This window comes from Eleutherodactylus coqui, chromosome 3, assembly GCF_035609145.1.
Source record: "Eleutherodactylus coqui strain aEleCoq1 chromosome 3, aEleCoq1.hap1, whole genome shotgun sequence".
Lineage (NCBI taxonomy): Eukaryota > Metazoa > Chordata > Amphibia > Anura > Eleutherodactylidae > Eleutherodactylus > Eleutherodactylus coqui.
The window spans coordinates 201,802,690-201,814,921 of record NC_089839.1 but is presented as its reverse complement, the minus strand read 5'-3'; the positions used below and the strand labels follow the sequence as shown (position 1 = coordinate 201,814,921).

General features: G+C 48.9%; 1 protein-coding gene across 2 annotated transcripts in view; it reads right to left on the bottom strand.

Annotated features, from left to right (window-relative positions):
• The window catches only part of QRICH1 (glutamine rich 1), a 33,466-nt gene extending 26,225 nt beyond the window's left edge, over nt 1-7,241 (bottom strand). For both annotated transcript variants that reach the window (XM_066596789.1, XM_066596790.1), the window contains exon 1: nt 6,990-7,241. The gene's annotated coding sequence lies outside the window, so the exon portion shown is untranslated. The remainder of the gene's footprint in view (nt 1-6,989) is intronic.
• Nucleotides 7,242-12,232: the final 4,991 nt, after the last annotated feature.

Genomic DNA, 12,232 nt, shown 5'->3' with positions numbered 1-12,232 from the left:
GCCCCAACCTCAGCATCATCCAGTCCGTCTGGGATTATATGAAGACAGACGGATTGGAGTAAGTCCACATCCACAGAAGATCTGTGCTTAGTTCTCCAAGCCATCTGGAACAACCTCCCTGCCGAGTTCCTTCAAACACCTTGTAGAAGTGTACCTGGACGAACTGCTGCTGTTGTGAAGGTAGGGGCCATAACACCAAATACTGATGGGATTTACAGTTCTCTTTTGTTCACTCACTTTGCATTTTATTGACAGAAAAAATATTAACGCTTCTATTTGTGAAAACATTCTTACTTCGCAGCATTTTTTTCCACACCTGCCTAAAACATTTACATAGTGCTGTATACTGGAGCATCAGACTGCCGACACCAACCCTTCTGGCCATTTCTGACAGGGTTTGTGTGGCAAGACTGATGCACCGGGGTTTTGCCAAAATTTATTAGATCCTAAAGAGAAAAGCTCCAGTCTCAGGAAGGAAATAAGGATAAGAGAACAGGAAATACTGGACTATGGTGATAAATGGCTCAACTGATTGCATCCATCTTACTTGATGCAATCCTTATGTGTTCATGTCCCCTCTTGGCTACAAAGATTCATCTTCACCTGATACATTACACGTTGCTACAAGCCTTTGTCAGTAACAATCTGGTATCATTTAAAGGGATACCAACTTCTTGTAAAGTGATGCCAGATGGCCTAGGAAACCTCATCATCACCCATCAATTTATGATCAGTGGAGGGGTCTGAACTCACAGATCTTGTGAGCCGTGCTACACCCCATCATTGCAGAAGTCACAATGGTTGAACCCCAACAGATTTTAAATTATAGCATATCTTAGTGCAGCGTTTCCGAACTCCAGTCCTCAGTTCCCCCAACAGGTCATGTTTTCTGGACTTCCTCAGTATTGCACAGGTGATGTAGTTATTGTCGGTGCCTCAGGCATTGCCACGGGTGTTCTTACTATAGGATATCCTGAAAACATGACCTGTTGGGGCACCATGAGGACTGGAGTTGGGGAACACGGTCCTAGTGATATGCCATACTTTATCAGACAGAAATAGTTGCAGCAATAGTCCTCAACCTGTGTCTCCAAGACTGCTGGTACTTGCTGAGAGTTGTAGTTTTACAACATCTGGGAAACTAAAGAATGAGCACACATGCTTTATAACCACAGCTCAGCCATGTAACGGTAATAACCAGTGAGGTCTGCTGGGGTTCTGCTATTCTTTCCATCAAAAATACCAAAAAGGGCGACAACCTGCAACAAAGGCTCTCAGCGCAAAGGGGTTTAAACTAAACTATGCTAAGGCTACAGCTCAGGGGCGATCTAATAACTATATAAAAATACATCGGAGGACACTACGGAGATTTCTCACATCATCTATTTATACCCAGGACTGTGACAAGGGGGCTCTCTCCGTGTCTAGAGGAAAGAAGGTTTCTACACTGACACGAAGGGGGTTCTTTACTGTAAGAGCAGTGAGACTATGGAACTCTCTGCCTGAGGATGCGGTGAGGAGCCTGGATGCCTTTCTTGAGTGATACAATATTATATGTTCTAGTCACTGATTACTTCAGGAGGGTCGGTGATCCGGGGATTGTTTAGATTGCCAGATTGGAATCGGGAAGGAATTTTAAATGAGAAAAATTGGCTACACAGCTCTGCTAGGCCTACATGGCAATTTCAGCTTCGACACGTCACATGGCCAGTGATTGCAGTGTTGCCTTGCTAGATCAGCATCATAATGAAAGTTAATGCTATCGTGTTGTGACTTGCTGCAATCATGACCCCCATAATCACAAGTAGTTCAGACTCATGAATACGATCACTTACATTAGGTTTTGATGTAGTGCAGCAATATTGCTCTCTTTGACCAAGCGGCATGTGTTGCCATATAGCCCTAGCCAAATATTTAAAAAGAGACATAGTCATGACATTTGAGCCCTATAGACTAAGCTGTGGCACACAAAGGTGAGGGAATGTCTAGGGAGGCATCTTTCATACTCACCCGGTCCCTCGTTCCAGCGCTGTGCCCCTGAGATGTCAGTGTGCTCCAGCAAACTTGACACTTTCTGCAAACGCACTTCCCATAGAGATAAGTGGGAGATGCGTGCGCAGAAAGTCAAGCTGCTGGCGTGTGCCGACTTCACAGGGACACAGCGCTGGAATGAGGGACCGGGTGAATATGAAAGACACCTCCCCAGACTTCTCATTTCCTCACCCTTGAGGCCCATAACTTGGTTTATGGGCCTCAAAGCGATGACCGCTTATCTTTAAAGGCGTTATCGAATCTCAGCAAGTTCTCCCCTACCCACAGAATAGGGAATAACTAGTTATTGGAGGGGGTGCCCATCACTAGGGCTCTCACTGGTCCAGCATACAGCCCTGATGTGTCCCGAAGTTCTGGCAGCAGATGTCTGACACCAATCTATTCTATGGGAACAATGGAGAGAGTGCTTGAACTCCATTATCTCCAGGAGTCCCATTGAAGTGAATGGAGCAGTGATGTGCATGTTTGTCTTCTACTACCCACACTTCAGGACGCGCCAGTGCCAAAGTCTTGGGATTTGTGAAAGCCCCAGCGATCAGCAAGCTATCCCCTATCCTGTGGATAGGGGATAGCTTACTTAGATGGGAAAACCTCAATTAAAAGGGCTGGTTAGGGTTGAAAATAAATGGCTGTTTTCTTCCAATCACAGCACCACCTTTGTCCATTGGGTTATGTGTAGTATTGCAGCTGGGCTTCATTGAAGTGAATGGGAGCTGAGCTGTAATAGCAGACAACCCACAGACAAGGAGGACACTGTGTTTGGAAGAAAACAGCCATGTTTTTCAAACCCTGGACAACCCCTTCAAGGGCTTCTGAATATAACCCCTGAACAGAACCATTTGCTCTGCATTTCAGACACTAATGGCTCCTTCACAGAGGCGTAAATATTTTTACACTCACCTCAGCGCAACGTATTTGCCCAGTGAACAAGGCGCATTTTACTAAACTACTTTGCACATGCAGAGCAGGTTCACATGTCCAGCACACCCTCCGACATTATTTAAAAGGCTATTTAGCCTAATGAGATCCAGATTTGTTCTTTCCCCCATGTTTTTGTGCTGTATTTTGGGCATTCCCTTGCATATTGCAGGCGCATATCCGCACCCTACTCCCATCACCCACCCTCCACCCCAATAGACTTCTATGAGGCCCTTTGGTGCACAAATGCACACAAAGGACAGGTTCTATTTTTTGTTGCATGCTCAAAAAAGAAAATGTGAATGAACCTATTGAAAGCAATAGCTTTTACTCTCTGTGTATTGTGTGCGCAATTACGCCCGTGTAAAGGAGCCCTAAGGCCTTATGTCTGGGCACATCCGCTGGGCCAAAGAAAGAAGATCCGGCCGCGACAGAGGGTAGATCCACAGCGTCCGAACAGGTGAGTAATTCTTATTTCTAGGCCTCATGTCTGCGGGGAAGGAGGGACCCGCTGCGGGATTCTGCATGGAGAATTCGCGACGGGCCTGATTTTCCCCATGGACATGAGGCTTAAGGGCTCATGTCCACGGGCAAAATGTGATTTAAAATCCGCAGCGGATCTCCCGCGCGCGGATCCGCACCCCATAGGGATGCATTGACCACCCGCGGGTAGATAAATACCCGCGGATCGTCAATAAAAGGCATTTAAAAAAAAAATGGAGCATGAAAAAATCTGGACCATGCTCCATTTTCGTGCGGGTCTCCCGCGGGGTCGGCTCCCGCGGGCTTCTATTGAAGCCTATGGAAGCCGTCCGGATCCGCGGGAGACCTAAAATAGGAATTTAAAGCATTTACTCACCGCAGCGGACCGCGAAGCTCTTCTCTTCCTCACGGCCGCATCTCCCTTGCTTCGGCTCGGCGGATGTGCCCGGCGCATGCGCGCGGCACGTCGACGACGTGACGGCGATGTGCCGCCGGCGTAAGGAATTCACCCGCCGGCCGAAAATGAAGATCCGGCCGTGAGGAAGAGCAGAGCTTCGCCGACCGCTACGGAAAGGTAAATGCTTTTAAATTGCTATTTTTAGCGCTCATGTCCGCGGGGCAGGAGGGACCCGCTGCAGATTCTACATGTAGAATCTGCAGCGGATCTGATTTTCCCCGTGGACATGAGGCCTAAAGGGGTTGTCCCGTGATAGCAAGTGGTGTTCAGCACTTCTGTATGGCCATATTAATGCACTTTGTAATATATATCGTGCATTAAATATTGGCCATACAGAAGTTATACACTTACCCCTCGGGTGCCGGCGTCCTCATCTCCATGGCGCCGACTAAAGCTGCCTTCTCCCTGGATTAGACGCGCTTGCGCTGTCTGCCCTCTTCTGTCCGGCTCCGGCGTGCTTGTGCTGCAGAGGTCTTCTGCGCATGCACCGGAGTAGACCTCTGCAGCGCGAGCACGCCGGAGTCGGACAGAAGAGGGCAGACAGCGCAAGCGCGTCTAATCCAGGGAGAAGGCAGCTTTAGTCGGCGCCATGGAGACGAGGACGCCAGCACCGGAGGGGTAAGTGTATAACTTCTGTATGGCCAATATTTAATGCACGATGTATATTACAAAGTGCATTAATATGGCCATACAGAAGTGTATAGACCCACTTGCTATCACGGGACAACCCCTTTAAGCCTCATGTCCATGGGGAAACTATATTTATCAAATCCACAGTTCTCCTGCGTGTGAAATCCACTTCCCATGGGAAAGCATTGATCATCCGCGGTTCAATAAATAACTGCGGATGGTATTTTAGCGATTTGCGGATTTCACGCACGGGGAAAAAACTGCAGCATGCTCCATTTTAGCCCAGATGGGCTCAATTGTCCACCATCTCAATGGATCTCCTGCATGCAAAAAAAGACAATGTAAAGTGCATCCGCTGTGGAAATCTGGGAGCCCCATTTTTCTGTGGACATGAGGCCTTAGCCTACCTTCACACATGACGTCTGAGCTGCGGAAACTCTGCGGCTTTTCTGACAAGCGTTAATGAGCTGTGTGGCATTAGATGCGGTGTTTGTATATGTAGCTGCGTCTTTATGTGCGGATTTTCTGCTGCGGACAGAATTGCTTTTTTGTTACGTTAGTGATCCTTCCAGAGCTCGATGCTCAAACATAAGAATCTTTATTTGTACAGCGCCAACTTATTCCGCAGCGCTCATTTCCACAGTGGAAAAGCTTCAAAATCTGCAACAAAAGTGCATTTACGGATTTCGTTGCGGTTTTTTTGTATTCTCCATTGATCTCTATGGCTGCAGTACCGCAACAAACACACACGCTCCGGCTCCGGACTATGCAGCAGGTTTCAAATTTCCGCAGGAAAAAAAATAAATAAATAAAAATCCACGAAATGTGAAGATTTTGAAAATCTCATTCACTTGGCTTGTACTGTAAACGCTGCAGAGATCCTTCAGCGGATCCCACATGGCGGCCTTAGGGCTCATTCACACGGGGGGCACGCACTTATGGTGCCGGTTAATTACCCCGCTTTCACTGCATAGTGTGCATTTGTGCTGTTTGTTCTTCACATGCGCAAAAGTAAATACAGACCAACCGATGATTTTTTTTGGAGCCGATTCACACCAGTGTACGCAATTTAAGTGGATGAAGGATAAAAAACTAAATTAAAAAAATATATATATATATTTTCCCTGCATGCATCAGTACATATTTAGCACACATGCAGCATTCTGCGCATTTATTCACGCATAGAAATAAGAAAAAAAGAAAACGGACCAATTGATTTTTTTCTTCTCTTACAATCAACCAGCGTGATCCGTAAAAATGTAGCGAACACAAGGCGTTGGGACCACTTTTTTTTTAATGCGCCCATAGACCCAAATAGGGATTTAGATCGGTAATACGGACCAACGCAGGGCGCGCCGCTGGGTTTTTTATTCCACGCACATAAAAAAAAAAGCAGAATACAGCGATGGGGATCTATGCGTCCGTAAAAACATGAACATGGCGCGGACACAAAATACGCCCTTGTGAATGAGCCCTTAACCCCCTTCAGTGCTGTGTGGCTGAATGCAGTCTATTGTTCCCTGTTATCAGTCATTTTAGTGCATTCTTTAATGGCATGAACACCAAAACATCTAGAATACAACTCCTATCCCCGCATTATCGCCGCCTCATACTGCAGACCAACACCAAAAACATCCCCACAATACCCCGACATGTACTTTATTAGGTGGCCATGGCGCACTTCACACAGCCCTCCTGACAAAAGGCCTCCCTTTTAGCACCATAGAAGCCTATAGGGGAGTGCCATCTCTAGGACGCCTGTGAGACAGGCAAACCCAACATAAGGTGGCCGTGTTGCTCCATACCAGGGTAACACTTCCTGGCAGTCAGTAGATACCACACGGTTTAGCCTGGAGGCCGCAGGGTTTCCTCTCCTACCTCCATCTTTCCCCCTTCTCCCTGGCCCCGCCCTCTTGGCTCGCGCACAGCTCCACAGAGAGAAGCGAGGGAACGGCGCGCGCTCGGCTGAGAATGGGGGGGCATGAGGAGCGGACGCGGTGACGCGCACCGAGCTCTCCACAACGGTGACGAGGGTCGTTAAATACGTCGCCATAGATTAAAATGGCGAATAATAAACCGCCGTCAGGTACACGAGCGCCACGTATAACATAATCCAGAGGAGGAAGCGACGGAGCTGCTGCAGTTGTCCTTCCGCTGCCTCTGAGGGAAGGAAAGGTGGCGGCGGAGGGATATGGTGAATGCAACGCGCGCGGGTGAAGGGAAAGATAGACTAAACTAGGAATCCCGCGCTTTTCCTAGCGCATTGTTGAGGGAAGAGAGCGGCGCTCGGGGCCGCGCACAGGCTGTGACAGGACCGTCGGGGGCGCGCACAGCGCTGAGGTAAGGCGGACATTCCTCACCCCGCCCGCCCCGGGGGGAGCCTTTTCTGAGGTGATAGCAGCTGCTGGTGCGGGCGCTGAGGCCCTGCGGTCCCGCCCGTAGCACTCACCTCCCCCGCTGCTCGTTGTCCGGAGGCAGCCCGTCCCCCTCCTCCGGCACGGCCTTGGCTCCTTCCTCTCTCTGTGTCCGCCACCACCACGTCGCGCCCGGCGGCTCCGCTACCGGAACCTTTCTTCCGTCCTGACGGTTTCCGTTTTTTTTATTTCCTCCTCGCGTTTTTTTTTAGCTCCTCCGATAGATTATTTTCGCCTCACAGCTCCCTGGGCGCCATCTTACATTCAGAAGCCGTCAGCCAATCGCGGCCCCGCGGCCCCTCCTCGCGAGATCTGCCCGGAGAAATCTCGCGAGGTTTGGGGGGCGGCCCCTGAGTCCACTTAAAGGAGACGTGCAGCCATGAAACTGAAAGCTGAAGCAGAACTCCCCAAAGCATCAAATAACCCCCCTAAATCTGGTGGTTGATGTGAACAGAGGAGTGTAGCCGTCTGCAGAGGACCTTTATATAGTAGAAATGCAATGAGGACTGCTAATAGAGTCTCCACATTCTAGTTGGAGGGTATACCCCCCTTCGTCATCGCCCGCTGTAGGATGAACCCTTCTGTATTCTTAGTCTATCATAGTGCATAATGCTGAATAAAAGATACATGACCACCAGTTAAGCCTAGTACCCCCAATGTTGATCAAGAGGCAAGTAAAAAACCCCTATGAGGTAGAAGCCAATTTTCCTAATTTGAAGTGGAAATCCTTCCCGCCCCGATCTGGCAATTGGAATAATCCTTGGATCACCAACCCTGCTAAAGTAATCAGCGATAGAACATGTAAGCGTCCATTTGGAGCCTCCGTTGGTGATAGCTGTTAAAAACAGGAGAAAATGCTGCAAGTTTTGCCAGAAACCGAATAAACCCCTTTAAGTCTAGGAGGTCCATTTGACTCCGGCATATGACTGGGTGCCATTTGCCTGTCCATAACGGATGCGATATGGGAAGAGCATAAAATCCAGGTGACCTACATAGCGCTACTGTTCTGTTAGCAGGTAGAAGCAGATACGGAGCGTTACACCCTCTTACACGGGCTGAGGATCCCACGATTCTCGTTTTCCTGAGCGAAGGAGCTGCGGATGTCCTCATCGGCGCCCGGGTGGTGGGGTTAGACGGCTCGAGTTGTCATGGACAAGCAGCGGGGTCTGTTATAAAATTTAAAAAAAAATAGATCAATCCTCTCCTCGGACCCCTGAAGCGCACCTGAGCGGCTCCCGCTGCCACGGCCTCCAGGTGGAAACACATGACCGCTGCAGCATCACATCCCCAAACACCTGACATCATGACGCCCAGGATATGAGTGCTGTGACCTCTGATTGGCTGCAGTGGTCACGTGCTTCTGCCCAGCCATCTACCTGGGAGTCGGGGCAGTGTGAGCCACTGAGTTCTGCTTCGGGGTCCGAGGACAGGTGAGTATGATCTATTGTTTTTTTATTTTATAGTGGATCCAGAGCTTTTATGCTCAGGATAAAACTCCTTTAAAACGACCCTCCACACCTGGACAAAGAAAGTTGGCCAAACCGCTTCTCTGACTATGATAGTGTGTTAGGCTGCTTGTACACGGGGGGATTTAAAAGTTGCGCCCAAGATTCTTGGGTGCAATTCCCATCAGACGCCCCATCCTTATGCCGTCCAATGTGCTGAACACCACCCACTGACGTGTGCGTTTCTCGTCCAAGAATAGGACATGCTGAGATTTTTTTACATGGAACTTCAGAAAAGACGTCCGTGTGCAAGTCGCCTTGGGGCTCATTTACATAGCCGTATTGCGTATTTTGGTCTGTTAATACGTGGCATATCCACAGACCAAAATATGCTGATTCTGTGTGTATTTGTTTGCCTATCGAGATTGATCTTACATGGTTAAAAAGATTGCAAATACGCAAGCTCTGGGCTTATTCAGACGAGGCGTGTGCAATATAGCATACTGTGTGAAGCCGCCCTGAGGCGCTACATGCTGCTCTTACTTGCCAGCACTGGTTAATCATAGCAGGTGTAGGGTCTTATACCAACGATGTTACTAATACACTGCGTGCACCAGGTAGTCAGAGAAGCGGTGCGGCCATCTTTGTTTGTCTAGAGCTGGTGGGCCACTGTAACTTATTGTGCTAGGCTTAATAAAATGCCAGGAGCAGATTCATACATGATGGACCCGTCTCACATAGTGATCACTAACACAGTAAGATTGTGTCAGGAGGGAGTAGCAGCTGGACTGGAAGTAGCTGAGGCCTACTAATAAAGGGGAATCAAGCTGGGATGTAGTCATTGCTAGCCGGCCCTGGAGCCTTAGGGGGCCAAAAAGCCTTTCTATCAGATAAGAAGACACCAGTATTAAAAAATGGCCGTGGTAGGTAGGGGGCTGTTACAGATTCTGCATTGTGGCCCAAGTGCTTGTAGTCACACCTATGGATTTAGGCAAAAACCTCTGAAATCATCTGCATCAGTTCGCCTATCTGAAGGTAGTATTATTGCTGCCATGAATAGAGTGAGCCTGTGAGTCCTGCTTCCACCGCAACACTCAGTGATTGACACCTTTTTTTATACGTGGAGTTCTGCTTCATTGGACCACTCATAGAGAAAGCTTGTGAGTTCTGCTTCCCTTGTCCATTTGTAGTGAAAGCCTGTGAGTCCTGCTAGCCCAACCCACTCATAGAGAAAGCTGTGTCCTACTAGCCCAACCCACTCATAGAGAAAGCTGTGAGTCCTACTAGCCCCACCCACTCAGAGAAAGCCTTGAGTCCTGCTAGCCCCACCCACTCATAGAAAAAGCCATGAGTCCTGCTAGCCCCACCCACTCATAGAAAAAGCCATGAGTCCTGCTAGCCCCACCCACTCATAGAAAAAGCCTGAGTCCTGCTAGCCCCAGCCACTCATAGAAAAAGCCTGTGAGTCCTGCTAGCCCCAGCCACTCATAGAAAAAGCCTGTGAGTCCTGCTAGCCCCACCCACTCATAGAAAAAGCCTGTGAGTCCTGCTAGCCCCACCCACTCATAGAAAAAGCCTGTGAGTCCTGCTAGCTCCACCTACTCATAGAGAAAGCCTGTGAGTCCTGCTAGCTCTTGCACAGTAATTGACAACTTTTGCTGTGTGAGCTGTACACGGAAGCTGTCAATCACTGTGTGGCAGGGGTACAGGACTCACAGGCTAACTTTATAAGTGGGTGGGGGAAGCAGGACTCTCAGGCTTTCTCTGATGCTCAACCCTGGGCATCATTCTGTGATGGCAGTCTGCTAGAGAATAAGAAGTGTGTTGCTAGGGGCAATGGCACAGGTCTTTGCATTAAATGCCCAAGCCAATAGCTGACTGCAGTATCATGGGAACATAAAGGGCTTGTTGGATACTTTATCATTGATGTTCTAGCCTCACGCTAGGTCATCAGTAGTTGGATCAGCAGGTGTGTACCGCTCGGGATCCAGACAGCTCTGTGCGTAGTGCAGCTCCCATTGAATTCAATGCCTGCATTAGCAACCCAGGCCATTGCACTACAGACAGAGCTGTCTGCTTCTGGCCAAGTCTACAACTACAGCTGGCCCAATATCAGCTGAATGGTGGGGATCCTGGGTCATGGACCCCCACTGATCAACTATTGATGACCTATCCTGAGGATTGGTCATCCATAGTAAAGTTCCCAAAAAACCCTTTAATCATATTCTATCGTTACATTTGGCCCTGTTGAACATTGCATCATTATCAGAGTTCGGAATTGACTCCTTTCCTGCCACCTACTTCTTTCCCTATAAGCTAAGCTTACAGACTGTAAGTAGGTGACCCACTGAGTCCGGTGTTTGTAAGTGTTATACTTACCTCCGCCGCTGAATGCATTGAGCGGTGCGCTAAGTAGTCCGCCTGATCTACTTTGATAGTGGGCGGACTACTTAGCAGCGGCACTAATTGAGCGGCAGCTTTCAGCACTCACAATGGGGGAGGTAAGTATAGCACTTACATCCCCGGACGCGGCGGGTCACCTACTTACAGTCCATAAGCTTAGCGGATACGGCTGAAGGTAGGTGACCGATTCCCCTCAGGTCTCCTGTTAGTCTGATTTCTTCTTATTACCTGACTTTATAACAGAACAACAACTCCCCATAATATGGAGAAGCGGGCCGTGGTCTGGTTTGCTTACATGTCGCCACTTCACTTTCCTTACCTGATCGCCATGTTTTATCATACGACAGGATGGGGTTTTATTAATCAGCATTGTTTTGGGGTGGACTTTATGGGAGTCATTGATCACAATGGATCTGCAGATGGAAGGGGCGTAATAAGGCCGGGTACATACCAGCGTATTTGGGTCAACTCACGGACAGAACACGCACCCATTATAGCCTATGGGGCTCCGTTATTTTACGCTGAGCGATGGTCTTTGTGAAAAAGGTCATCGCATTTCCTATTCTTGGCGAGAATTAGGACATCCAAATGCATGTCAATGTGTGGGCCTCCGTAAATCGGATACCACATGGACAGGTATCCATGTGGGGTCTGTGAATGCGTCAGAGCCTCTCGGGCACGCAGTAAGTGTGCGCCCGGCCTTACACTGTAGGGCAGCGGTCTGCCATCTCTAGGCTCCAAGCATGCAACAGCTGGAGAGTTACAGGTTGGTGACCATTGAGATTAGCGCTGGCAGGTCCTGCTGGGTTTTGTACTTCCACTTTATCATAGGTTGCTACTACATTAGAGATTAAGTGAAGTGATACGATTGGCAGGGCATGCTGGGAGTTATGGTGCAGCACATGCAGAGAGACGGATTGACCAAACTTCCTGGTGACGGGGTGCAGCGGATGTTCTGCAGCATCTGCGGGTACTTGGATTGTAACTCCCATCAGGCATCACTCTGGGGTTTGTAGTTGTAGAAAGTAGCTGCTGAGACAATCCAGATCCAGTGCATCCCACTTAACCCCTGTGAGTCAGGTAGATGCTGCTCTGCTCCTTCTACTATGCCAGGACCCAGGGCGCCCTGTAGGGACAGGATAGCTTTAACATATCCATGTGCTACTCTATAACCTCCCACTCTACACAGCAACACTTCAGCTTAAGGAGGCACAAGAGTTCTCACAGCACTGTGCACTAGGGCAAGTTGGCTTTCTACCTTAACTAGTAGATGGGCCTGCAGAGCACTGTGTTCCTTAAGGTGTGTTCAACATAAGGAGTTGATCTGTCCCCTGGCAGAGCAGAGTTTCTGTAGCAGGTGCACTATCCCATCCGCTCCACCTTAAATAAAGACTTGACTAGCTGGGAGCCAGTGATTAGTTACTGTGTTT